At 43.1% G+C, this 27,002-nt stretch overlaps 1 protein-coding gene across 1 annotated transcript in view; it reads right to left on the bottom strand.

Moving 5' to 3' along the window:
• The window catches only part of nlgn2b (neuroligin 2b), an 89,463-nt gene extending 70,805 nt beyond the window's left edge, over positions 1 to 18,658 (bottom strand). The window contains exon 1 of the mRNA XM_023968971.2: positions 17,348 to 18,658. The gene's annotated coding sequence lies outside the window, so the exon portion shown is untranslated. The remainder of the gene's footprint in view (positions 1 to 17,347) is intronic.
• Between the last annotated feature and the right edge of the window lie 8,344 nt (positions 18,659 to 27,002).

The following is a 27,002-nucleotide window of genomic DNA, read 5'->3' as shown; positions in this document are numbered from 1 at the left end:
CACACACACAACACACACACACACACACAAACACACACACACACAACACACACACACACACACACACACACACACAGCGGATTTACTGAAAGTACAGTAAAACTGAAAGCTGGATAATTCAACTCTAATGTTATTCTTAGTTAATCTATTCCTGGTTAATATACAGTGGAGGGTAATATCCCCTCTCCTCTCCCACTCTGACTGAATCTCTTCTGATTCTTCGTTCAATCTATTTTTAGCAAATCTGTTCTGGACAGCAATATCCCATTGAAGGTTAATCTGTCTGAGAAAATAATCATTTTAGCATGTTATTTCTTGTCCAGTGTTAATTTCAGGGTGACCTCATAATCACACTGAACCCCTGGGCTGTCATCCTTCATGAAGGCTTGGAGCTTCATCCCAGAATTCCCTCTGTTCAGTGTGATCTCTTTCTCTCCAAGCAGCTCCACTCTGAGAAGTGCTCAGTCAAACACTAACAGAGTACCCGGCATCACCCTCAAACCCCATCTCACTCCAGCCAGGGGAATTTAGATTACAACGAAACAAAGTTCCCAACTTAAAGTTATGATATTAATTAACCAAAGTTCAACCATGACTTCAAAATAGTATTATTATTTTTAAAGTTTCTGGCTAGGGGAATCCTAGAAGGGGCCAGTGAGAGGAGACAGAAGACCGTTGAGTTCATTTGAGATTTTATTTGTCTTTATTTCTCCCAGGATGCATTCCTACAAGTCACAGCATGAGAGAACCAATCAGATAAACAAGCTCATGAATAATCAAATAAAAGTAAATTAAGGGGCCTCTAACGAAGCAGGAGTGAAGGTTGTTAACCAGTCAGGAAAGAGACTAGGGGACATAAAAAGCGGGCAGAAGGGAAGGTGAGACAAAAAAAGGCTCTCCGCTTCTGTTAGGCCGGACAATTAATGTGTTGCCCACGGTGACCACTAGTCATTTACATTTCATTTAAGTCATTTAGCAGACGCTCTTATCCAGAGCGACTTACAAATTGGTGCATTCACCTATGAAATCCAGTGGAAACAACCATTTACAATAGTGCATCTAACTCTTTTAAGGGGGAGGGGTGGGGTTAGGAAGGATTACTTTATCCTAGGTATTCCTTAAAGAGGTGGGTAATCTTTAATCTTAATGCTAGCAGCACACATACCAGCCAGTGACCCTTCATCTGACTACCATCCACACACATACACAAAAACACATGTCCGCAACACAAGAATTATTGCCCAGATAAAATTTCTATAGATTTCTACATTAGTTTTGTATGTATGTACAGTATAGCTGTGTTCGAATACTCATACTAACCGACTAACCATACTATTTGTTACGTAAATTGGAGTAATGTAGTATGCTTATTGTCATAGTATGATAGAGTTAGTATGCCAAAAGTTCCTTGGATGTCCGTACTACATTCGCCAAAATACGAAGACTACACGCAGTGGACACTATTTCCATACTTTAGGGCCCATAACGCAATTCATCGAACTTGCCAGTACATATGCTATATGCTGAACTTAAACTACCCAACGTTTATTGACTTGATTATTCACGTCAATCTTAGCTAAGTGGTATAGTCGTGCTTGTTCTCAGCCTCAGGACATAAAATCACTCTGCCCATACTATCCGATTTCAGAGCACTCTCATCTGAGTGTGCGCAGAGTGCAGAATCCTGATGAATTTACGAACGCTCAACACCCGTTGAATATGGCCGCGTGTCAGTAAACGTTGGCAAAAAAAAACGTTATGAATTGTTGCAGCAGCACAGATACAGTCACCAATGCTCTGGAAAACCAGCTCTGCTGGGGCAGTTGTGGTCAGAATGCTCGGAACAATCCCTACTCCTCCAGCCAGAGCGTCCAGTATGCATTCTGACGCTACCAGAGGGAAACGCTCTGGACATAGCAACCGATAGCATGGGTCTATGCTGGAGACGGCAGGGCCCACTGGTTCCAGACAGCATGATGAATTACACACCCAGGAGCTGTCAATAAAAAGTGCTTACATTTCCTCTTCAATAAGAGCCCTGCAGCTCTTTATGTTGCAGGGGGCAGATGAACTTAGACTACCTCCCTGCACAGGCACAGGCACAGGCACACACACACACACACAMAMACACACACACAGAGAGTCTCCAAGAGATAGGTTTATTTATATATCAGCATGATAAGGTCAGCTCATAAATCACTCAAAGATATGACTTTCTTCGGGACACAACATACGTGTAAAAGCATGCATGTATGTGTGTGTATGTCTGTATGTATGCGGATGTCACTCAGTCACGTAGGGTGTTGTGTGTTCTGGCCAAGCGGAGTGCTAGAATTAGCATTTAGCTCCTTGGGAGGAATCCCACTCGTGGGCCCTTATTGATTAGCTTAGCGTGGGTTAGGGTCACGTCCAACAGGGCCTGCAGTCTGACAGACAGACTTCCCTCCCCACTGCCCGCCCAGTGGGCACTCCCGGAGTGTGAGAGCTGCAGACACATACAGACACACACGCACTCTCACACTAGATGCTGAGTATTGACTGCAGGGGGAGGGGCTTGTGTAAGCAAGAATCTCAAATGATTCCACTATCACCTCACACAATAAGAAAGAGAATGATATCTGCATCTCCAAGGAATGGCAAGGGGAAGCAATGGAACCAGCTTCAGTTTCATATATCCATCAGCCATATTGTCCAGGCCCACCACATAGGCCTACAATATGTGTTGAAATTGAGTGTGATGAAAATTCCTACAGACCACAAAAGGGTCAGAAGGTACCGTCATCAGCAGCCCCATCAGTAGAAGTGTGTAGTTGAATGTGTGTGTGTATAGGCCAGGGCTGTGTCCTGTAATTGGCCTAACAGTCATTGCGGCTCTGTCAGGTGAGGCTGTTTGATGTAGTAATACCTTCTGCCTCCAGGACAGTTTTACAGCTGTGTTTAAGTGGACGAATGGTCAAATTGAACTGTGAAACCCCTGCAGAATGGCAGCGTTTGAAAAACAGCGTGTCATAAGCTTCTTTGTCTCTGCCGCCGGTGCTGAAAAACACATGCACTGTTTCAACTGTCAAGCTGTTCTGTTCTCCTGTACTAACGCACGTCTGTGGATGACAAGCAGCTTAGCAGGCCACAAAACAGAAGGCAATGTCTCTGGGAGAACTAATACTTGTTTCAATCTGTAACAACTCAGGTGTCTGTTTCTATGAGCATAAAACACTCACACACACGGTTGATTTACTGCAAGTACAGTAATACTGAAAGCTGGGTAATTGAACTCCAATGTTATTCTTAGTTAATCTATTCCTGGTTAATCTACAGTGGAGGGTAATATCCCCTCTCCTCTCCCACTCTGACTGAATCTCTTCTGATTCTTCGTTCAATCTATTTTTAGCAAATCTGTTCTGGACAGCAATATCCCAYTGAAGGTTAATCTGTCTGAGAAAATAATCATTTTAGCATGTTATTTCTTGTTCCAGTGTTAATTTCAGGGTGACCTCATAATCACACTGAACCCCTGGGCTGTCATCCTTCATGAAGGCTTGGAGCTTCATCCCAGAATTCCCTCTGTTCAGTGTGAGCTCTCTTTCTCTCCAAGCAGCTCCACTCTGAGAAGTGCTCAGTCAAACACTACAGAGTACCCGGCCATCACCCTCAAACCCCATCTCACTCCAGCCAGGGGAATTTAGATTACAACGAAACAAAGTTCCCAACTTAAAGTTATGATATTAATTAACCCAAAGTTCAACCATGACTTCAAAATAGTATTATTATTTTTAAAGTTTCTGGCTAGGGGAATCCTAGAGGGGCCAGTGAGAAGGAGACAGAAGACCGTTGAGTTCATTTGAGATTTTATTTGTCTTTATTTCTCCCAGGATGCATTCCTACAAGTCACAGCATGAGAGAACCAATCAGATAAACAAGCTCATGAATAATCAAATAAAAGTAAATTAAGGGGCCTCTAACGAAGCAGGAGTGAAGGTTGTTAACCAGTCAGGGAAAGAGACTAGGGACATAAAACAGCGGGCAGAAGGGAAGGTGAGACAAAAAAAGGCTCTCCGCTTCTGTTAGGCCGGACAATTAATGTGTTGCCCACGGTGACCACTAGTCATTTACATTTACATTTAAGTCATTTAGCAGACGCTCTTATCCAGAGCGACTTACAAATTGGTGCATTCACCTTATGAAATCCAGTGGAACAACCACTTTACAATAGTGCATCTAACTCTTTTAAGGGGGAGGGGTGGGGTTAGGAGGATTACTTTATCCTAGGTATTCCTTAAAGAGGTGGGTAATCTTTAATCTTAATGCTAGCAGCACACATACCAGCCAGTGACCCTTCATCTGACTACCATCCACACACATACACAAAAACACATGTCCGCACACAAGAATTATTGCCCAGATAAAATTCTATAGATTTCTACATTATGTTTTGTATGTATGTACAGTATAGCTGTGTTCGAATACTCATACTAACYGCACTAACCATACTATTTGTGACGTAAATTGAGTATGTAGTATGCTTATTGGTCATAGTATGGATAGAGTTAGTATGCCAAAAGTTCCTGGRTGTCGTACTACATTCGCCAAAATACGAAGACTACACGCAGTGGACACTATTTCCATACTTTTAGGGCCCATAACGCAATTCWTCGAACTTGCCAGTATATTAGCTATATGCTAACTTAACTACCCAACGTTTATTGACTTGATTATTCACGTCAATCTTAGCTAAGTGGTATAGTCGTGCGTTCTCAGCCTCAATGGACATAAAATCACTCTGCCCATCTACTCCGATTTCAGAGCACTCTCATCTGAGTGTGCCAGAGTGCAGAATAACTGATGAATTTACGAACGCTCAACACCCGTTGAATATGGCCCGTGTCAGTAAACGTTGGCAAAAAAAAACGTWATGAAATTGTTGCCAGCAGCACAGATACAGTCACCAAYGCTCTGGAAAACCAGCTCTGCTGGGGCAGTTGTGGTCAGAATGCTCGGAACAATCCCTACTCCTCAGCCAGAGCGTCCAGTATGCATTCTGAACGCTMCCRGAGGGAAACGCTCTGAATTTACAAACTGACAATCTGGCAACTCTCTGAATTTACGAACACTCCGAAGTGTCTAGCTAGTCATTTGTTATGCTAACAAGCTAGCAAGAGGTTGCATAGCAACATCATCAAATTCCGGTAGTACGTTCAACTGAAAGGATACCATTTGTTTACAGTATACAAAAAYGAACTAATAGTACATTAGTATGTWGTATACAGTATGTTAGTATGGGTATTCGAACACAGCTTATGTCTTGGCTGGCATTCGTGAGTGCCAGTCTGCGTGTTACTGAGGTACACTGGTGTAAACAATCTGGCCACACACTAATTACTATTTATCGAGGCAGCAAACTAGGTGTGTGTGTGTGTATATTGGGGGAGTGTGAGCAGTTTGACAGCTGCTTCCCCTCTAGCCACGGCTAATTTAAGAAGARCGATCCTGACTGAGAAGAATGGCCTGAAAGGTTGAATAATGAACCCAAGTGGCCCCGATAACACAGAGCGCAGCAAAGCCCAATCTAACTGACCCATTGTGTCTGCGCCAAGTCATGTCAACTGCGTTCAAATGTCATGTCGGCTCTTCTATGACTGCTTAATGACTGGTGATGTTTAATGTTCCAGTTGATAGAAGGATATTCAACATTTGTAATAGATTTGAGCTGTACTCGTATCTTTCTAAATGTATATGGAATCACTTAAAACACGACGTGGACATGTTATAAAAGGATTCCAGCTGAGAGATGATGAATATGACTGAATATTGCAGGTTGTATGCTGGCTGGTGTAACATGGGAGGTGGCCTGTGTATGGGGGAAAGTGATGTACCTGTAGAACAAAGGGATGAGGGGTGGTCTAAGGAGGGGTAATCACTCTGAGCCATATCAAATGCAACAGCTACACTTCATCATGGATTAAAACAGATACAGCCCTCGCATACCTCACATTGCCAAACCCCCCCCCCCCCCCCCACTCGCAGACAACGCACCGCCACACACGGCACGCACGACCCGCACACACACACAAGTTCCAGCAAATTGGTCCATGCCTAGGGGCAAGACCTGGGAGCTAGGCAGGGGAGCTGGGAGTTACAGCCAGGCTCAGGAGAGAGAGATTGAGAGAGATAGAGAGAGAGTGGAAGAGAGAGAGAGAGGAATAAAGACAGAGAGATAGAGAGAAAGGGTGGAAGGGAGAGAGGGTGGGAACGAGAGAGAGGGAGGAAGAGACAGATAGATAGAGGAAGAGAGAGAGACAGAAACAGGAAGAAAGAGACAGAGAGAGGAATGGAGGGAGGGAGAGCATAGCAAGGACTAAATCCTGTTTGTGTACTCTCATGTGTCTGTCAGGGTGTGTGTGGGTGTGCATGTGAATGTGCGAGTTTGGGAGTATGCCGCTGCGCATGCCAGAGACAAACAATGTGTGTGACTGGACCGGGTGCCGGCCGGGCCCATTGATGTGAGTGTATGACACACACAGGCTCAGAGTGTGGCATTTCATTTCTAAAAGCTGGAAACCTTTTCATATGTCTCTGAATGAGAGGGCAGAGTCGTGCAGTGTCCTCTACTGTGGCACACACCTGCATCTCAGTCTCCCCCTTCTCTCTCTCTACCGCCATCCCTCTCTCGCTCATAGGTGCTGCAGGGGCCTGATCTATGGCACGGAGTGGCAATGTACAGATGAGAAGAGGCGAGAGGAGGATGTGTGAGAGATGCTGGGGGAATGGGAGGTGCACTCATTTCTGACGCGTGAGCCGTTCTTGCGAGCGGTTCTCGACCCGACGGAAAGAGGGCTTTGATTTAGCTGGGGGTCCAGGGCGCCCTGGATGGTCTCCATCCATCTTGTAAAGTAATTACGCTACGAGCGTTTCCATTGGAGGGAGGAGGGGGGGCAGCTGGGGGATCTCAATAGCTTTGTAAATCACATTCTCTCACTAGAAACTAGAGGGAGATGGAGGCTTAGAGGGTCCTATTATATTTCAGACTTTGTAAAAAAGACTGTAAAACACTGCTGTCACACCTTAAAAAGCCAATTTAGAATTTGGGGAARGTGCAAGGAGAGTGGGAGCTATAGCATGAGAGACATTGTAATGGTTCAGGCTTTACTAACTTCCTTATCTTCACAGCTTTGCAGGTCTGTGTCTTGGTCAAGTTTTTTTTGTATTGTACTTAATTTAGTTAACTAGCTATGGATTGTTATAACCTGCTTTAGCAACATTAATAAACAATAGTTTGCAAAGATAGAAGCAATGTATGTATTTGACAGAGAGATCACGCACAAAACACATGTAAGCACTGAGGCACTCTCTCTTTCACCCTCGGGACAAGAATGACTAAATGTGTCTTCAATGGGGTTGCCATCCTCTTCACTCTGTCTTTAGGGACAGCAATCACATCCCCCAGAGTCACGGCCTGTCTTAAAGTGGACTTAGCTAGCATTAGCACGTTCACAGCCAAGTTATCCTCTCCCTTTCCCCCGACCCTAACATGGACAGAATGATAAGCTGTGTTAGGGCTAGTTGTCTTGGCATATATATAGATCGGGGGTCAGAAGGTTGGTCTGGCTTGATATGTTTCCCCCGAGGACCCAGCTACATGTCACTCAGGCCTGCTACTGGCCTAGGGGATAAATTGCAGCAGATACGAGATTGACTATCCCTTGACTCAAACACAATATCATAGTTCCATGCCTTTTGGCGTTTGAGATATCTTAATTACTCCATACCGTCTGTGTTGTCTGTAGCTTAGAGTTCACAAAGAGTTCAAATGATCTTATTTTTAGTTGGTCAGAGTTGGTGATGTCTGGCTCTCTTTTTAGCAATGTCAGATACAGAACACCTTGAGGTGAACCATAGGATCAACAAAATGTTATTGAAAAATAATGAAATCATCGACCTATTTGGCGGTAGGCTGGCATTGTATCACTTCTACACCGATAGATAAGACATGCAATATTTGTATTCATTTTATTGCTGATAGTCGGGAACGTTTGTTTTTAAAGGCTGGAATAATTGTCTATGCCGGTTTTGGCCGAGAACCAGAACAATGCGAAATTAAAGTTTAAATTGATATCCGGATTTGGCGCGTCTGAAACTCTTCAATCTGTCACTAAAAGACTACAGGTGCATGCTGCCAAACTCGTCAGTGGGAAGGCATCCCTCATGTGTCCCTACAGCGGTGCTCTCGAGTCTCTCAGGCCGCAGAATACTTCTCACTTAGCAGACGCTCTTAACCAGGAGCAATTAAGATCAAGCGCCTTGCTCAAGGGCACATCAACATATTTTTCACTCAAGGGCACATCAACATACTTTTCACCAAGTTGGCTCGGGGATTCGAACCAGCGATCTTTCGGTTACTGGCCCAGCACTCTTAACCGCTATGCTTTCAATTTGGTTGTTCAATAATGTCAAAAAGGGATCTCTTTTTGCTTTCCTTTGTTTTAGCAGCAGCTCCTTCAAACGATTTATGTATGCGGTAGTTGTTTCTCAATATTCATATCAGCTGCTTCTAGGGGGGGACGAAATGAAATATGCAAACGGCTACACGGAGTCATATTGCTGCATGCAATGGATTTTTTTAATGACGTTACTGGTGGACAAAATGAAGAAGAGTTCTAGGACATTTCTAGTTGGCCTTGTAATCTCCATACACCTAATTTCACCTGTCCATCAATATATCTGTCCACCATACAGGTTTGGCTAACAGTACGAGGAACTTCCAGAGGGCTCAACAGGTTGTTATTGTCATGAATCTTGCCCTGGAGGCAGAACTGAGCAATTTCTGATAGTTTGGCCAGCTGCAAAGTCAAAACTGTATATATCGTAAAGATTTACGAAAACAAAAATGTGCTTTTTGGTCTTTAAGGTTAGGGTTAGGCATACGGCTTAGCAGTGTGGTTAAGGTTAAGGCTAAGGCTAAGGTTAGTTTTAAAATCAGATTTTATGACTGTGGCTGTACCAGCTAGTGACCACTCTGCAGAGCTGCCTCCAAGGCAAGAATCATAAATGCCAACCTACAAGGGCTCAAATCATAAATATCACCATAGCTTATATATGAGAGCAGAGCCGTGATCTATGTCCTCTGAGACACACGATGCTGAGAAGAGCAGAAGTGCAAGCCATATGTCATATACGCTACAATATGGGACATAATGTATGAACATTGATCTAATCATATATATATGTGAAACGGTAATAATTGCCACAAGATAAATCAGATTATATATTTTTTTAACTGTCTAATAGATTGCTTTTATGCTGATTATGATATAAAACCACCAGTCTATTGTGTCTGGTCACGGTTTCAGCAAATGTTTGGTTTTGATGTCGCCATTTTTACCTTTCAGTGGCTCAGTTGCTGCTATAGCTAGCTTCCCTAGAGCCAACTGTGATTCACAGCTCTCTCTCTCCCCATGTCCAGAGTGAACCGTGTCTGCACCACCTGCCTCCGTCTTACATAAGAGCCTAAGAGTGCAAAGAAACCCTGGGCGGCAGGCGGCGCAGCACGCACGCACACACACAGCTGTGCAGTCAGGGGATAAATGCAGGAGAGAACAGCAGCAGAGACGGTCCAGGTAGTAGGTAGGTACTATACCAAAATGGGAACCCGTGATGTTGGACCCAGATGGAGTGGTTTGGAGGATGATGGAGAGCCATAGGGATGTGGAGTGATACAGGAATATTGAGAGTGATATGGGAGTAATGAGGTTTGAAGACTAATGCAGAGCATGTCGGGAATAACCAGGTAAAATGGATGGTGACAGACAACGGGTGGTGTAGAATGACATGGGGGAGGTAGAGTGATACAGGGTATTCAGGAAGGATAATATGGACAGTGACATAGGATGATGTGGAGATGGTTATGTGATACTGTTTAGAGTAGGATGTGACAGGGAGTGATTAGATATGAGTTATGAGGAGGGTCGGGGGTCAACCAATCATAATCATTTGTCTCAAGGGCACCCCGTGTTGCTCTAAAATAAACAATCAATATACAATTTTACAATCATCACGTGACACGCAATACATAATTGGTTAGAAATGAACTTAGTATATCAATAGAGTGTTTGATGACGGGGCCATGTGAGAGCTGTAGAATGAACCAAGCCTTGATCAGCCTCAGCAGACATACAAAGCTTCCTTTTGATAAATGGTTAATATCCTGCATTAGTTAAGATGCTTGTTATGTGATGTATCATCATTTGGAAGGCCAGATGCTCACCTTCAGGGAGCCTTGCATGCTTTAAAACAGAGCACATTCCAGAATGTTTCATTACACAGCACTGTACACTAGCGCTTGGCGTTAAAAACTAAGTACATCACTTATAAATGGGGACACGGACGTTACTCAACTTGGGGTGAAACAAATGTGTGGCCAGGTGGCAAACCCAACCCTTGTGATGAATAATGTCTGGAGGACTGCTACACCCTTGCAAAAAAAACACATGTGAAATTAGCAGTTCACAAGGGATTTGCAGTTTCACAAGTGAAAATGCGATTTTCACATATGAAAATGCAAATTTGACATGCGAAATAGCTGTTTTCAAATGTTGAGCTTAAAAATGTGAAAAATGTGAAACCATATTTTTTACATGTATTAAATGTAGAGTTCATGTTCACACCACCTTTTCACATGTGAGGAGAATAACATGATTTTAATCTCACATGTGAATTGCAGTTTTACATGAAATTTGTGGTTTCACATGTTAAAAACTTTCCCAGGTGAAAAACACATTTGGCATTCCACATGTGAAAATGAATCACATGTGAAACAATCTCATTTGCAGGTTCACATGTAAGAAAACTCAACATGTGAAAATCTCACTTTCACATGTGGAATTGCAAGTTCACATGTGAAAAACAATCACATGTAAAAATAAAATGTTTTTATTTTTACATAAACTGTTTTTCACATAAACTTTCACATGAACTTTCAATTTCACGTGAAAGTGAAAATCTAATGTGCAATTTCACTGCATAGCCACATTAAACTCCACATTAACTACAATGTTTGTAAACAAAGTAAAAGTAAACAAACACTGTTTAGCCTAAAAAGCATAATTTACAGTATATAATTTTGATATCATGGATGGTCCAGCCTCATACCTCAGCTTTTTACCAAAACTGTGGCAGCGAGGCGCCTTTGTTAATGTTTCAATTAAGGATTGCAGCGTTAAACACCTTTAATAGAGTCATAGCGTTATTTTAGAGTGGAATCCTCTAGGGAGTGAGTTACTTTAATAGAGTCATAGTGTTATTATATATTGAATTCCTCAGGAGTGAGTTACTTTAATAGAGTCATAGCGTTATTTAGAGTGGAATCCTCTAGGGAGTGAGTTACTTTAATAGAGTCATAGTGATTATATAGTGGAACCTCTAGGAGTGAGTTACTTTAATAGAGTCATAGTGTTATTTATATGGGAATCCTCTAGGGAGTGAGTTACTTTAATAGAGTCATAGTGTTATTATATAGTGGAATCCTCTAGGGAGTGAGTTACTTTAATAGAGTCATAGTGTTATTATATAGTGGAATCCTCTAGGGAGTGAGGACTTAATAGAGTCATAGCGTTATTTTAGATGGAATCCTCTAGGGAGTGAGTTACTTTAATAGAGTCATAGGTATTTATAAGTGGAATCCTCTAGGGAGTGAGTTACTTTAATAGAGTCATAGTGTTATTATATAGTGGAATCCTCTAGGGAGTGAGTTACTTTTATAGAGTCATAGTGTATTATACAGTGGAATCCTCGAGGATTCGAGTTATAATTCAAGTTACTTTTGTGCCATTAATATACTGTATATTATTGCAAACAAAAATAATGATATTGAAAGCAAAACATAAATAGGAAAGTATTGATAGCAAAACAAAATATTGCAAGGAAATAATGTTCTATTGCGAGAGCAAATGAATTGTATATAGATGCAAAACAATAGTTTTCAAAAAGATAAATAAAAATAGAACGCCTCCCTCTTTCCTACAATTTCCCCTGTCTTTGGTTATTACCCTGGCCTTTGCTTTCGCTTTCTTTTTTCCATTTGCAAGTTCTGGCCCATTCATTCCAGCAACAAAGCTAAGCAGGGTTGGTATTGGTCGGTCCCTGGATGGGAGACCAGATGTAGCTGGAAGTGATGAAAAAAGTTCACCGGGGAATTTATTTTTTCATGAGGGAAAAGGGTGAAAAATGTAAATGTGGAGAAAAAAAACACATCTTACTCAGAACATTTCAAATGGGATTTGCACASACGTGTTCGAAAAGCAAATTTTTTTTTTCACGTTGTTTTTTTGTAAGGACAGGTACAAATGAACTTTAGGGCCAGTACTACAACACCTCTGTCTGCTCTGACTCGGGGCCTGCCTCTGTCTATTTGGCTATCTGCTTACCATCTGGTTTGCGCGTGTTTGTTTGTTTGGCTTGTCCCCTCCACCGCTGCTGAATCCTAGTCCCTGAACTGAYGCAAGAATGTAGTCCAGCTGGGATCTGAGTTTCTAAACAAATGAATCATTTAAGGCAGTTTTCAGAAAAGCAGGAATAAACTGCATTGCTGTTTTTTCCCCCAGCGGTATAAATCCCTATTCCCCAGAAAAGTGATAGTGGGGCTTTCACCTGAAAGTGCATTTATTCCGCAAAAACCCACTGGCAGTCCACTGACTCCATAAATGGAAACTCCTCCCATTATGCCTCTGTGTTTACTTGTGTTTTCCCTTCAGGTTCACCCCTCAAGCGAAGGAGCTCTATGTCCTGTGACATCAGGGCCTAACACCCACAGGAGCCGCTTACATACTAATCCCTGGCCCCTGAAACACAGAGGGAACCAAGATTTGACACACTTTAACACACATAGAAGCTATTTTCCAGCYCTGTTAAAAAGAGATTCTCTCTTCTCATAATCCTTGATTATCCCTGTAATGTGACAGGGTGAATGCAATAAGAGGTCTGGAATGTGAAATTAAGAAATGGGACATAAGCAGCCCTGTGTCATGTTGTTGGGATGTGACTTGATAGTGACACGTAGCAGAGGAATGCTCAGGAAATAATTGCTCCCGGGCCTTGACAAAGGGACAGGCTAGTGCTAACTCAAGTGTGCCCATTGCTGGCCAGTCAGATAGCTCAAATCACGGTGCCTGGAACTTCCAAGACACCACCGCAAAGTTTGATACTAAGTGCGATTTCCGAACTGTTAAAACCAACACCAGAAAGAGACTGTCAAAGAATGCAGCGAAGAACTCCTGTTTTTATGAGTGAGTTCATGTTTAAGTTTTTATTCAGCACTGTTAACATTGGTTTTGATGAAACACATTTACAAACCATAAAACGTGCCTCTCCCTACTTCCACTCTCGCTACAACCAACCAACCAGCACTGCAACTGCAATGAATGAGTAGCCAAATGTAGCCTGCGTTGTTATTATTACCGGCTTGTTGTTTCCATTTTAATATCAAGGAATATTTGACTTTCTATGGTCATAGGATCAATATGAATTTGTGCATGAGGCAGAAATAATGCAGTGCGACTCGAGTTCCACCATCAGGTGGAAGACGGTGTCCCCTCTCTCTGGTCAGTCTCACCGGAGGAAGGGAGAGAGCAGGGAACGTAAGAGGCGGACCCTCTGCTGCGCTCTCCCTCCCTCCACTGAGACTGACCATCAGAAAAATCCAGAAAAACAAAAAAGCAAATGAGGTCAATTTATGCTCAGCTGTGCCCCAAGTAATACAACAGATCTATTTAGCTCAAGTTTTGAAATATAATATGGTCTGAGAAGAACAATATTGCCAGGCCAAGCATAGCCAATATGCTGTGATAATGTATTAGGCCTACTGCACAAACCTTATTCCTACAGAACAGTTTTTAATAGGTTAATGTTGCATAGGTTAACGTTTTTAACATTTTTAATTTTTTTTTAAGTCTGAGCGGTAGATCTCAGCTTGGATTTTGACTTAGAAAGTGATCTTGACTCAGAAAAGGTTGGTGGCCACTGATCTAGAAGCTAATTGGACAACACTGGGTTTAACCAGGAAGAGTTCCGCTCCATCATTTACAATGTTGTTTTGAATCATCTCTACATTACTGGTCGGAAGGTCACAAGCTTGCAACAAATGTGGCATGTTTGACCACAGTTCCCCATTTTCTTTTCCTTCTAATACAGTAAAAGCTCAAACTTTAGTCTTCACATTCTAAATAACACTAGCACTTTCCATCAGGCCTCCATAGCCTGTCAGTCGTAGCTCACGATGGAACACAACGAAGGAATCTCCTTAGTCAGCAGCTGCAGCGGATGCAGGGCAGGGGGGACCAGCCACTCCTCTCAGTACAGCCAGTGTTGCTCTGCGACCCGGCAGGCATCATTAGCCTGGTTCACTAGGCCACATTTGGGGATTTGGGGTTAGGCACATCACATCACCCATCTGGGCAAATAACCACGGTTCACTGGGCCATGTTGAGAGCTTTTTGGAGCCTGGCACCATCACAGGCAGCTGCTGAAATATAGATCTTGCCTTGAGAAAAGTGTTGAGTCCAGCCGATGATTCACACACTACACTGGTCTGTTTGGTGTGAAGCCTGTGAATGTAGCAAATGATGAAGAACAAAACAATGACAGCTGGCTACAGTACATTGAGGTGGTGAATGGGTCAACCAAAGTAGTGCACTGAGATCAGCTGTATGTGAGAAAGGACCGTACCGACATCGTTTGTATGCGCAATAGGCAAGTGTACTCTGAGATTTCCTGTCCTCTGAGGGAACTGTACGGAAGTCAGCGTAAGACAGGGTTGTACTGATATCAGCCTGATAAATGTGTGAGAGAGGACTAGGGATCACCTGGATGGGAAATGAACCAGCACTAAAGATGACCTTGTTATACACGGTGAAGACATGAAAAAGATGGCTGCACTGGCCACACACCTGCAAAATGCAGCGTTTTCTGTAAACAACCCTATTCATTCTACCAAGAAAAAATGTCTACATCCACACATTTCTACCTGCCTGAAATTTCACTACACATTGCCATAGAAGTTGCATATGATATAGCATGGTTATAAAGTTTCACTTAGGACAAGAAGCCGACAACTTAAAAAAGAACAGAACATGAAAATAAAAGCACAAAACCGAGCCAACTGTCTTAAAGTTAATATCTGAGTGTGAAGGAAGCAGGCTCCACCCAACCTGATGATGGTTTAAATGTTAATCCAGCTGCAGTAGATGCCTACAAGCTGGCCCCGTGTAAAACAGAACACACATTAGTTGTGTCAGGCACCAGAGAAGAAGTGCATACTCAGGGGTTGGTGCAAACTGAACATCGCCGTACCCTTCATTATTCATCCGCTCTGAGGAAAGGCCCCATGCATGCATCCATGATGAACTCACTGCTAGGCTACATCCCTAATCCCTATAGCCCCTTCTCTTCCCTGGACCTGGCCTGCTCCAGACAGCCACACGAGACTCCACCAGTCTCCACACAGAGATGATGCAGTATAGGTCTACTAGGTGAATCTCTCTACTCCAACAGGCTACAGTAAAGATAAACTCTCTCTACTCTGCCCCCAAAAAGTCTATGGTAGATTCAATGCATCTGTTATATATGAAAATGCTATGTTTGTGCTGTGAGCATGTCAAAGGGTGAATAATGAGTGTGCCTCATAGGTGAGTGCAGACCCTTAAGCCCTACACCCTCCTTTGCATGTAGTCTTTGATTTGATGGCAGCGTTATGACACAGCGAGTGCCCCTCCAGGCATGGGGCCAGGGTACAGGCCATAGACTTAGACTCAGCCTGTTGGTTTTAGTCAGTGGAAAACCCCCTTGTGAGTTCTCACTTTAAGTAAATCAATCATGTTGATGCCCTTTTTCCCCCCAGACGACAGATCCAGAAGGCTGTACATTAAAAACCAGCACAACTCAAGAGGGCTCCGCAAGTTCCGTAGTCCAGGGCTCGAACTTGTAGCTCACACTTTTTCCTCATAACCGTCCAAATCATTGGACTGATAGGCTCCTTCTCCATACATCATGTACACATCGCAGACGTACCCGGAGTCATTAGTGTAGTTAGGAGCACTAGCTGATTAGGAGCCCATCATTCAGATCAGTGGGCAGAGACTGATCTGCTATCATTAAGAAGGCCAGAGTATAAACGTACCCAGGACCTCCATCTGAACAGAGGTCCTCTTGTCTGAGCTGAATTCTGCCATTGACTGAGTACTGCCCAACCAGYAATGAATATAAATGTGCCTCTCCTTAGACGAGAGTGTGTGCATTCACTTGCATAGTCACAATGCACTCTCCTGTGATGTGCATCTGATCATACCTGTGTGGGAGTGTTTGTGCGGGTGTGTGTTTTTACATGTGTGACTGTTAGGGCGTATGTTGATGACAGTGATCAATATTAAAAATGGCCTTTAAAGTGGCACTCCAGTCTCCTTTTCACCTCATTTAACACCTGATTTACTTAGGAAAAGGCACATCTCAATAGGAGGTCCAGGTAAGTCATAACATGGCACAAGTGTGTGTGGGGGGTGCTCCTCAAGTAAGAGGGAGGCCGATGACATCACGACTTCCCATCAGACCAACTCTTTGAATGCCCTACTCCTTGAAGTTACCAGTTGTGTATTAAAAAAAACACAAAAAATGTTTTACCTTTTTGTGTGTGTACTTTACTGTATTTATACTTGGGATATCGCTTTTCAACAGGAAAAGTAAAACCAAAAAGTCGCTGCAGGTCGTTAATAAAAGAAATCACAAATGCCATCAAACACACGGCAATCTATTTAACCTATGGTGGAGGGATCTGGCACGCGCGCACTCTAAGAGCCCAAAGCCTACAACCATTATCTTATCAAGTGAAAAAATAAATAAGTCCCTACGTAGCCAACGGGGCTAGCGATGGGCGCAATTAAGCCCCTAAATGGCTCCTCGGTTGGTGAGCAGCACTCCCGGTCCGACTCATAGGCATGTCCTGATTCAAATCAAACCTGATACCGACCGTCTTGGTTCCATTTTATTATTGGGTAAGACGGAAAGACAACTCGGCATCGTGGGTTGTTCTGCGGATAATAGCCAGCCATAATGTTACGGTCAAAACGTCAGGAGGCGACAGTTTATCAACAGGCAAAGGCCACTGATATAGCCCACCGTTGAAAGAAAACGTTACAAATTCACAGGAATATTTGCCAATTGACATCTCATTTCCCAACAGTGACATTGCGCCAGGATCGATACATGGGAAGAACCTATAGAGGAACCGCATCACCCAGATGCTTGCGCACACATAAAAGCTATAGGAAATCATGATAATTATGTTTCAAAAAGGTAGGAATAGGCTTACCCAAAAGATTCCCAATAAGCGTGAGAACGCGAGGGTCTCCCTTGAAGATGCGTCTTGTTCGCTCTCTTGTTTTATGGGGTTATGGTTTACGCCATTTCTTTCTTTTGCATGATTATTTCTCAGGAAAGTGACGTGTCGCAGGCTTTCGCACATCAATTCACCTTCTCGGTGTCGGTCTGTCTCCCCCTTTCCCCCCCCCAAAACACCTAATGCCCCCTCCTTCTGTCTTTCCTCTTTCTGACAACACCCTTCTCTCTCTCTAGTCGACAGATAGCTCACCACATGTTTGATACCGTAAGAGAAAGCAGAGAAAATAAAACAATAATAAAAACAAATGCGTATAACGCATTAGCGGCTAACTCAACGCAAAGGGTGCTCGTCTTCTCTCCGTCTCTCCATGGTGATACATTTCCACGGCGCCTCCCTCTGTTGCGAGAAGGCCAACATTAGCGAATTATTTAAATGAATAAGATAATAATAATTTAAAATAAAGACTCTCCAAACAGCGTTTCAGACCTCTCCTTTGCTTAGCCTACTTGCGTTTCGTCGTTGATGTTTTATATTGGCTACAAAGGGGAGCTATGAATGGATCTTCCGTTCCGTTGTGGCTTCGTTTGGCATATCATAATTACTTTTACAGGATTGTTGCCTAACGATGTTCATTATTTTGCAGCCTCTCGCTCGTGAATATTCTTCGGCTGCTGCCTTAGAAGAGCTGCTTGTGTGTTTCATCTCTCTCTCTCTCTCTTTCTCTCTCTTTCTTTTTCTCTCTCTCTCCTTTTCTCTCGCTCGTTCTCTCTCTCTTTCCTTTTCTCTCTCTCTCTTTTTCGCTCTCTCTCTCTCTTTTTCTCTCTCTCTTTTTACATTTTTCTCTCTTTCTCTCTTTTTAAAACTGACACACGCTCACTCGAATTCACTCAAAGCTACTGCAGACTGAGTGCGGTTCCCATTTTTGCCACAATAAGGATGTCTTATTATCTCCCGAAGCCACTCTGTAGCTGTGAAATAATATTGACATAAATGTTGTTTTGTCCACACTCGGAGCAGTTTTAACTCTATTGAATAAAGTATATTTTCAGATGGAGATCTGCATCTGGGTGACGTCATAAAATGTTAAAGCGATARGAACATTTTCCTTCTCCCTCGTCGACAGATAACCCAGCTGAGATACAGTAGATAGCCTATGTTGCACCGGGTCTCGGTATCTTGAATTAAAGCATCTGTATTCAGTATCCGATGACTTCAATGAACCACGCTACTGTGATGTTGCATTCAGTCCTACAAAATGTGTTATAGGTATAGGCGATGCCAGAGTAGCCTATGATGCCAGAGGTTCACTTCTGTGGCACCTTGGGAGAATCTCAATTGCAGACTCCTCACATCCTCTCTCCTCGCCTCCTTCTCAAAACCTATTGGAGGAGGAGTTTCTCTGACTTTCTCATCCAATAAGTTTTGAGAAGKAGGTGAGAAGAGAGGACGCGAGGAGTATGCAATTGAGGTTTATGGCGCCGAAGGCGTGGATGTCGATTAAGGCAGCCCCCCGCACCTCTCTGATTCAGAGGGGTTGGGTTAAATGCGGAAGACACATTTCAGTTGAAAGCATTCAGTTGTACAACTGACTAGGTATCCCCCTTTCCCTTGTGTGGCCCCTTTCTTGCTCAGTCTGAGTAAAATATATACTGTATAGCCTTGGTATTCAATGGGCTGAGGAAAGGGATATGATTATTGGCTGGTGTTTCAGTGTGCTGTTATTCTGTAGCAAGCAAAACTCAGATGTCATGTTAAAATGAGAGAGGGGGTGGGTTGTTGGGTGCTGGTGCCCCCGGGGGGTCTGTGACCACTCATCACAGGTAAGGGGAGAGCAGAGGACTGACAGAGAAGAGAGCTGGCGGCTGCAGGCGCATCATCCGCTCTGTGAGTCCGTGTGATTAACCACAACAACAAAGTAGAAGAGCTGCCTAAACCAGCCCCAGGGGTTTTACTCAGCAACTCTGCGTTTGTGTGTGTGTGTGTTTGTGTGCATGCTGTGTGTCCTATGCATGTGTGTGTACCAGGAGATCATATTCTTTAGGTTAGGACATGGGTCAATAATGTGCTACAGTTCTATGAGTTTCAATCGTGAATCGACTGTTCATACACAGCTGTCCATATGAAGTTGTATATGTATGGGTTTGTTGCCTGGTTATGTAGATGATAGCTTGCAGGTTTCTACATCCGAGGTTGTAAATGCTAAGAAACGTCACACACACACACACACACACACACACACACACACACACACCAACCCCTAGCCCACCCCGCCTGTGTATGTCAACAACTTCGGGCTATATTAAATCAGTATCGCGAAAGTTCAGCGCTATAGTGCGACTGAAACGTAAAAGTAATTTCAGATTGAGCTGACCTATGCCGTGTTTACCGTGGATGCAGAGTCTCTGCGAAAGCAGGAACATTGGCTTTACATTTCAATCGTGCTATAGTGCGGAACTTCTGCCATAAGGCTTGAATCAAACCTTTTATTTCAGACATATAATGTTGTTCATCTATATTCATCTCAGTCTGGGCCATGGTCTCACAGACAGTAGTCATCACCGTACACATCATCAAATAAGGTGAGGGAGGGAGAAGAGAGATGGGAAAGGATGAGGGGAGTGAGTGGGAGAAAAACAAAACGGACAAAATAAGAGCAGGATTTGGTGAGGCACTGCGTTTTAGAACGCTGTCTGTGTAATACACTGTGTCATAATCAACTGTATGCTTACGGTATACATTTGTGTGAGGACTGGGTTAAATAGGTACAGGTGATTGTACCTATTGTGATTGTGAATGTACGTGTGTTGGTAGCAGGATGGCGTTCCATGTGCTGCTGTGCTACACGGTAATGTCGGAGCATTCGTGTGATGCATASAAAGTGTTGTATTGGGTGTGTTTTGTAGCCAGGGCTCTGCTTACAGTCTTCTCTGACCAGGTGCTAATTGGAGCCAGTGGCAAACCCCATCAGTCTGTTTCCATCGACTTTAAGGCAGGAGCACAAAGCACTCTAATGAGCACCTAATTATACTGACCACTCTCTCTATAGCCAAGACCACAAGACAGGACAATGCTGTTACACACACACACACACAAACACAAACACACACAGACAGATACAATATACACTGAGTATACTAAACATTGGGAACACCTTCCTAATATTGAGTTGCACCCCCTTTTCCCTCAGAACAGCATCAATTCATCGTGGCATGGACTCTACAAGGTGTTTCGAAAGCATTCCACAGGGATGCTGGCCCATGTTGACTCCAATTCTTCCCACAGTTGTGTCCAGTTGGCTGGATGTCCTTTGGGTGGTGGACCATTCTTGATACACACGGGAAACTGTTGATAGTGAAAAACCCAGTCTGGCACCKACTACCATAACCCGATCAAAGGCACTTCAATCTTTTGTCTTGCCCGTTCACTCTCTAAATGGCTCACATACACAATCCATGTCTCAATTGTCTCAAGGCTTACAAATTCTTATTTAACCTGTCCCTTCCCCTTCATTAACACTGCTTGAAGTGGATTTAACAAGTGACATCAATAAGGGATCATAGTTTTCACCTGGATTCACCTGGTCAGTCTATGTCATGGAAAGAGCAGGTGTTCTTCATGTTTTGTCCACTCAGTGTATATTATTGGGCTCTATACAGAGCTAATGCTTTATGTGCAGTGTATTTGCGAGGTGGTGTTTTTCTCTCTCAATGCATCCCTCCATGGTTATGTGGGAGGGGAGAGAAGTTTAGGACATTCAACATGGCGCAGTAGAATAGTGCTCTCTGGTGGACATAACTTGTGAGTGTACCCACACACAGAAATGGATTTGAGCTTTAATCCTATTTAGTCTATACTCTGTAGATGTCGTGTCAATTAATAAATCATTGTCTATTTCAATTATTTGCAGATTAATTCCCTATTAGTCACCATTTCTAAAAGTAAGCTCAGCGAAGTGACGTTGCCACGAGCAGCASCGGAGATATTGAGATGAGCGAGATGCAACACTTTTGTCTCACACTGTCACACACAGTATCTGCGCATGTGCACGTGTTCTTTTCACGCTGTGAACATCGTGGCAGTCACGGGACCAAAACAGCGGAGAAGTTGAGATTCGCCCTTCAATACTCTTAATTGTTTTGCGGAAATTGACCCACTATGCTGTTTACGTTCTGCATCTACGTCATATCACTGATTCTACCTTTAAGGTAGGCCTAAATGTTTAGAATCAAATATGGCWCACCAGTCTATGGCGTGTGTAGGCCTCTTGTTCGAGTAAATTGGGGTTATCCCAGTAGATAGTTGTGAAGCAATAGTAGAGTACCTGAGTGAAGGTCGGTATACACTGCTATGTGGTGCTGAAATTCTGAACTTCCGGAACGCATTTATCGCCGCTGTCCATGGTGCTGAAATCACCGCTATTAGCTTGATTTGTTACATTCTACATACTTCACATCTTTCGGTTATGTGACAAGTCACATGGCCATTCATACCTTTGATACAAAGTGTGTGACAATGGAAAAGAGTAAACATAGTGAGTAGGTTTAGTCTGTTAAATGGGATGATGTAGGCCTCTTTCAAAGGACCTAAGGATAATGTTATCTATTGGGGAAYACATCCCGATAACCAATCTCCAGGTATGAAAGTTGATTCATAAGCAGGGTACAAGGCCCCTGAGTACACCAGCTGTCACCAAACCATATGTTTCAGTCGAATGACTAGAGGGTAAGACTATATTAAATACTACCTGATGTCAAGTAATGATCAGTGGCGGGAAAAGTACTCAATCGTCATACTTGAGTAAAAGTAAAGATACCTTAATAGAAAATGACTCAAGTAAAAGTGAAAGTCACCTAGTAAAATACTACTTGAGTAAAAGTCTAAAAGTATTTGGTTTTAAATATACWTTTTTTAACCCCTTTTTCTCCTCAATTWCGTGGTATCCAATTAGTATTTATAGTCTTGTCTCGTTGCTGCAACTCCCGTATGGACTCGGGAGAGGCGAAGGCCGTGCATCCTCTGAAACACAWCCCAACCAAGGCGCACTGCTTCTTGACACAATGCCCACTTAACCCGGAAGCSAGCAGCACCAATGTGYTGGTGGAAACACTGTACAYCTAGCGACCGTGTCAACGTGCACTGTTCCCGGCCCGCCACAGGAGTCACAAGTGCTTGATGGAACAAGGGCATCCCCGCCGGCCAAACCCTCCCCTAACCCAGACAACACTGGGCCAATTGTTAGCCACCCTATGGGTCTCCCGGTCACAACAGAGACTGGACTCGAACCCAGAATCTCTAGCAGCACAGCCAGCACTATGATGCAGTCCCTCAGACCACTGCGCCACTGATAAAATATACTTAAGTATCAAAAGTAAAAGTATAAACCAGACAGCACTTGTGCAATTTTATTATTCAAAATTGATTTACAGATAGCCAGGGCCACACACCAACACTCAGATATAATTTACAAACGAAGCATTTGTGTTTAGTGAGTCCGTCAGATCAGAGACAGTAGGGATGACCAGGGATGTTCTCTTGATATGTGTGTGAATTGGACCATTTTCCTGTCCTGCTAAGCATTCAAAATGTCCAAAGTACTTTTGTGTGTCAGGGAAAATGCATGGACATTATTTTCTTTAGGAATGTAGTGAAKTAAAAGTAGTCCAAAASATCAATAGTACAATACAGATACTCAAAGTATTTTTACTTAATTGCTTTACACCACTGGTAATGATCCAGACACGGCTGCTATGTCTGTGTGTCAGGAGCAGGTGTGATGTCTGTGTCGTCCCGTAAGGCTGTGTGATTTATGTTCCTCTATCCTTGTCATTTCACACTCCCACTGAATGCTTGATTATTTCACCGCACCTCATCTCCTGGAGTGTTATAGTTTTTCACCGTCGGTTTTCTCTGATGAGAGGTGTGTTCAATCAATTTGGGTTTGAACACATTACACACAYGAGTGCTTCTAAAATGATGGTCCTCCTACAATCGAAACTCTTACACTGTCCTCCCATTGTAAAGCAATGGACTGCCAACATAGCCTACATAGAGTATCATAAACCCAAGCAGATCGCTCAAGAGTRACTTTGAAATTGGACGTCTATCCATGTCCTGACGTCGTCGGGAAATGCCGGCCACTAGGGGCAACAGTAACTGTTATTACCATCAASCAGGCTTGGGTTTTGGGGGTTTTGGATGTTGTGGATGTGCGTAATCAAATGATTCTGGATCAGAAGGCTRCGTGTTCAATCCCAGTAGTGGATACTTAATTATTTTTTATTTTTTTACCCTATCCCAAACCTTAACCCTTACCTTAACTATTCTGAATGAGTGCCTACACTTCCTGTTTTAACCCTATCCCAAACCTTAACCCTTACCTTAAACTATTCTGAATGAGTGGCCTACACTTTTCCTGGTTTTTACCCTATCCCAAACCTTAACCCTTACCTTAACTATTCTGAATGAGTGCCTACACTTCCTGTTTTAACCCTATCCCAAACCTTAACCCTTACCGTAACTATTTGGAATGAGTGCCTACACTTCCTGTTTTAACCCTATCAAAAACCTTAACCCTTACCTTAACTATTCTGAATGAGTGCCTACACTTCCTGTTTTAACCCTATCCCAAACCTTAACCCTTACCATAGCTATTCGGAATGAGTGCCTATTCCTGTTTTAACCCTATCAAAAACCTTAACCCTTAACATTCTAAAATGTATTTGAAACGTGGATAAACGTCTAATTCTGCAGTGAGGCTGTGAGAGCTAATTGTGGTCCACACACACGCACACGCACACGCACACACACACACACACACACACACACACACACACACACACACACACACACACACACACACCTTAGCTCTCACTCTATCACAGCTTCTCTCTCTCCAAAGCCTTGTCCTATACATGCCTGCACCTCTGAAGCCCTTTGGGAATACTGATAGGGTTTCCTGTAATCTGTCCAGGTGCTGTGGGTTCTGGACCTGCCCCTTGTCACAACCTCCACCATTCCAATTATCCGCCTTGTCAGAGTCCCTGCAGACGCTTCAAAGAGGACACATTTCAAGGTGATACTGCAGTGGGGAAGGGGATTCTTTAAAGGGACGGACACAGGAGCTCAATAAATGATGTTTCCTCCCAAGATTGTCAGAATCTCAACTTTATTTCCTGTCTTGGAAAGGTTGGATAGAGAAATGGACACATTGAGTGAACTAAATTATAATGGTAGTTACTCTGATATGAGGCATTTGGAATAACTGTGTATGCATTTCAACTTATAATTGGTTCCAAAATAGGTATGGTTAAGGGAAGTTACATGCGAAAGTATTTCAGGCTTGGAGAAAATTCACKGCAGTTCTATTTAGTTCTGTTCTGTTCACCGTGCAGTACAAAAATAGCAAAAATAGGARTGTATGTAACTACGTATGAAACGGGTTTGTCTTTAGAAGACATTGTAGTAACGCCTGGTACAGTGTATTTACACCAGTTACCCAGAGGGTGTCGCTGTTTCCTCACCTACTGCACCCATCATCTCCTCAGCAGCAGGTCCTGCAGTGAAAGTCAGTGGGATGGAGCATGGCTCACAGTTAACAGTGACAGAAACCAAGAGTGGGACAAKCCTTTTAGGATTAAACTGGACAAATCTCTGTTTAGTTACAGTAGACTACACAAGTTGTTGCATGTATAATTAAAGTGCAATGTGTCTCTATCCTACTGACAGTGTCCCCCTCAATGACCGCAATGCTCCCAAGGCTTTTAACACTCTACCTCCCTTCCCTTTTAATACAACTCGTCTTTCTATTGGCTGTCACATGATTGTCAGCTGTAGGCTGGAAGAAAGAGATAGATAAATAGAGAGAGAGAGAGAGAGAGAGTGTGTGTGAGAGAGACATAGTGTGTATGAGAGAATGAGAGATAGAGAGAGAGAGTCAGACAAGGAAGGAAGGAGGGAAGGAGTGTAAGAAAGAGAGGTGTGGGTGTGTGAACCATGCAGGGGGGATCTGAGTTGTAATGAGTGTCTTTGATCTCACTGACATGTCTCCGTCTTATACCTCATCGATACATCTAAGTCCCCTGTCTCTCTGTTAGAAGGAAAGATTGAAGCTTCACCTTCATTTGACCTTTTACTGATGCTGAGAGGAGAGGGTGAAAAGGGAAGATGAAGGAAATTCAAAGACAGATAAGGAGTTGGTGAATGCGGTTTTGATGTGAATGTTGATTAAATGTTTTATGCTACCATTAGCATCACACACGCACACGCTGTATTTAACAGTCTCACTTCCCATAACCATGTCTGTAATAGGATGAGGGAAATCGTGTTAAAGGATTTAAACCTCTGCTGCGAAGCCGTGTAGGGGTCCAAAGCTCTCTCTCTCATTCTGTTTCCCCTTCTCTCTCCCCCCTCTCCTTTCTCTTCCAGTCACTTAATTCTGTCACACACTGTCACTCCCCCAGACTTCTGACTAACCGCATGGGGTCCCATAAGGACAATGACAAAGGCAGAAATACAGAGAAAAGGAATAAAAGTTTGTGTTTCTCCCTCCCCTCTCCTCYACTATCTCCAAACCACAGTCAGAGGCACTGCTGTGCTGTGAGAAGGGTTGTCTCTGATACAGATAAGGACTGTAGTAATTGATAGTTACGTAAGGTGAGGTTGTATACACTCGGGGCTCCTGAGTGGCGCAGCGATCTAAGGCACTGCATCTCAGTGTTAGAGGTGTCACTACAGACCCTGGTTCAATTCCAGGCTGTATCAGTTCCATAGGGTGCACACAATTGCACCAGTGTCGTCTGGGTTAGGGTTTGGCAGGGGTAGGCCGTCATTGTAAATAAGAATTTGTTCTTAACTGGCTTGCCTTGTTAAATAAAGGTMAAAAATAATAAACTCAGACCTTTTAGAGATAAAAGGGCTCCTTAACATTACAATACCTCACCCCATGATGACAAGGAGTGAACACACTTGTTACTCTCCAATTTTGATGAGCCAGGTTTAATGAGAGGCCTCAGGCTGAAGAAGAGATRAAGAGATGAAGAGAGAAAGAGAGGGACGGATACACAGAGAGAGAGAAAGAAGCTAGCATGAGATAGAGGTGTGCATGTGTGTGTCTCTGTCAGCTGAGGAAGCTGATTGGCTGAATACCCAGGGCAAGAGATGGTGGGAGTTATCAACTAAAGCAGCATGACAGAATACTGCCACGTTTTCAAACTACCGGTAGTTTATTTGAAAATATATATAAAGCAATCTGTGCATTTGAACAGCAGCATAAATACACCTATTTCACTTTTGCATGACAAAAACCGATGACCATTGCTGCACATGCTGCCACTGTTTTGAACAGATTAGATTATACTATTTAGAACGAGCAGCCAGTTCACCAACGAACAAGTGCACCAGGGAGAACAGTAGTTACTAGTTACCACAGCTATAAAGCCGGCCTATTTCTAAAAAAAAAAATCTTAAATTGTGATTTTAAACCTAAACCTAACCCTTTAACCTAACATTTACCACACTGCTAACCTTATGCTTAAGCCTAACCTTAAATTAAGGTTTTCATGAATTTTTACAACATAGTCAATTATGACTTTGTGGCTGTGGTAACTAGTGGAAACCARCACAACAA

This window comes from Salvelinus sp. IW2-2015, linkage group LG23, assembly GCF_002910315.2.
Source record: "Salvelinus sp. IW2-2015 linkage group LG23, ASM291031v2, whole genome shotgun sequence".
Classification (NCBI taxonomy): domain Eukaryota; kingdom Metazoa; phylum Chordata; class Actinopteri; order Salmoniformes; family Salmonidae; genus Salvelinus; species Salvelinus sp. IW2-2015.
The sequence above is the reverse complement of the archived record's forward strand: the minus strand, read 5'-3'. Positions and strand labels throughout refer to the sequence as shown.